The sequence below is a fragment of the Austrofundulus limnaeus genome, unplaced genomic scaffold (genome assembly GCF_001266775.1).
Source record: "Austrofundulus limnaeus strain Quisiro unplaced genomic scaffold, Austrofundulus_limnaeus-1.0 Scaffold187, whole genome shotgun sequence".
NCBI lineage: Eukaryota > Metazoa > Chordata > Actinopteri > Cyprinodontiformes > Rivulidae > Austrofundulus > Austrofundulus limnaeus.
In genome coordinates, this window is record NW_013952589.1 from 552033 (window position 1) to 554671 (window position 2639).

Consider the following 2639-nt stretch of genomic DNA (forward strand, 5'->3'; position numbering starts at 1 on the left):
GTTGTTGTTGTTGTTGTTGTTGTTGTTGTTGTTGTTGTATAATCAGGTTCGGGTTTTGGAGGTGGTCCTTGGAGCAACCCCAGCAGCAGCTCGGGAGGTTTTTTGGACGGCGCCATGTTTAAACTCGCCCACTGTGCCAGGATAAATTTGCATTTTATTTGCAGCTGTAATTAGCTGATCAGCATCTCTCTCTCTCCCTCTCTGTTTTTTCCCCTCTTGTGCCCATCTTTCTTCTCATTATGGTTTCTCCTCCTCCTCCTCTTCCTCCACACAATCCCTCATTTTTCCAGTGACCTGGCAGCCACCGCCAGATGTTTATCAGGGGGGCTTTTTATACCCAGAGACGGTGCCATGTCAAACAAACCAAAGGATGGACACTCGGTCAGGCGGGCTGGGTATCCAGGAAAAGGACCCCCCCCCACACACACACACACACACACACTTACACACACACACACACACTTCTTCCTCCTCCTCCTGTTTTCTGGCTGAGCAGAATAATTCTGGGTTAGTTGGGGGTCCAGAGAGGGTTTGAGAAACAGYCAGATTTGGTTCAGAGAAAAGAAGAAGCTCCAAAATAGCCTGATTCGATTCACCCCGTGAAAGGAAACCTTAAAGGGATAGTTTCATTTTTTTTTTTTTTTTGAGTGGAGTTCTAAGGACAGCTAATATTTGTCCTGTAGATTTATTGGCTGATCTGATAGGTTTCCAGCAGAGGGACTAATTCTTTTTTACGTTCAGTCTTAATTTCACGCATTCAGGTTGTCTTTGCACAACTTACGCAATTTATATAGTCATCGGATTCATTTTTCCTGCACTCCAAAAAGGAAATGTTGGATTTACTTAACCATGTCATGTGACCTGGTTCCACTTAACTGAGTTGAGTAAATTCAAAGCAACATACTCATGTTCTTTGGCTAAAAAACTGGTATATTGCTTTGAATTTACTCAACTCAGTTAAGTGGAACCAGGTAACATAACATGGTTAAGTAAATCCAACATTTCATTTTTTTACAGTGTGTATTCAATAAGAAATTCAGTACAATCAGTTGTTTTCCATCATAGCACTGTCATAACTTTTATTTCTAATATTGTTTTAGAAAAATAAACATGTTTTTTCCCCCCTACATTTCGGACACATTTCAAATCAAACAGTCTCAACAAAAGAGGTTAAAGGGCCCAAACATTGTGTTTGAGGGCCAACTTCAGTCATTATTGTTTAACTGGAATAAATAAAAAGGAATGAGTTTTCAGATTTTTTTTAATTTATTTATTAACCCAGATTTATCAGCATGTCAAAGACCTGGAACCTCTCAGGACTGGTCAAAAAGACTGAAGTAGTTTTGGACACTGTAAAACTTTCAGTTTCAGTTAGCAGGTGAAATCGTTCTTACATTAAAGAGCGTGTAAATACTAAACTGGGTGAGTCAGGATTGACTTTCAATTGTTTCAGATCTACCAGGAATATGATGACAACTTTTTTTTACAGTCAATCACTCACTCAAGAGTCAACACAARATATATGACAGGGACATTCAGTAGATGCAACACGATTAAAAAGTGACCGTTAATATAAAAATCAACACAACTCATAGCTTCAAAACAATGTCAGAATAACAAGATCAAATGAAATATAAAGATAAGACAAGATAAAATCAGGTGGATAAAACCCAACAAGACTAAATCGGAATGAGAAAAAGCGAAAAATAATTAAAAATAATAAATTGAAACCATCAAAAAAATGGAATTTAAAAACGGATGGCAACAAGAAAAGGATGAGTTTTACAACGAGCTGTGGCAGATGACCCTCCATGCCCTTAAATCTACCACAGAGCTAATTTTTTTCTGACACGACTGTCAGACAGGAAACAATATGGTGACATGATTAAGAAAAATAAATTGATTTAGATCTGGCCAATTTCATCATGAAACTGAGGTGAATATGACGTGCATAATGTTATTTATAAAACTGTCTGAGCTCAAAATGACCACAAGACTCACTTGTACACGCACAATTTTGTGCGACTTCAGCAGAAAGTTTGCTTATCTTTTGTTATTTTGTGTCATAAAACATCCAACAGTCACAGCTCAGTGGACTGAGATCAAAGTGGTCAAACATTCTAACAATCGGAAACCGTATAAGAAAAATACAGTTATTTAAAACAGTGACACAATGCTAATAATAATAATAATAATAATAATAATAATAATAATAATAATAATAATAATAATAATAATAATAATAATAACAATAACAATAATAAAACAAAATACTTGAAGACTGACAGAGTAGCTGCATCAAGCTGCTGCTGCCACTGATAAAATCCCAAAGTTATATTTAAATAATTGTTAAAAAAGTTTACTTCCTGTAAAATCTATTACTGGACTATTTATAACAGCAGCAATCCACTTTGATTCCGGCTCAGTTCCCACTATAGCTTGCTTGTCCCTTCGGAGAGAATTAACTTGATTTCTCCAAACCAATGCCATTCCGTGAGGCATCTACAACAGGTAAGATATTCATTGTTCATAAGCTTGTTTCTAAAGATCCGAACTATCACTTTAATCTCGTGTTGGTTGCAGAAATGAACCACACGGGCTGATGCTGCAGATAGAGATGTGGAGATGAGCTTTAATGA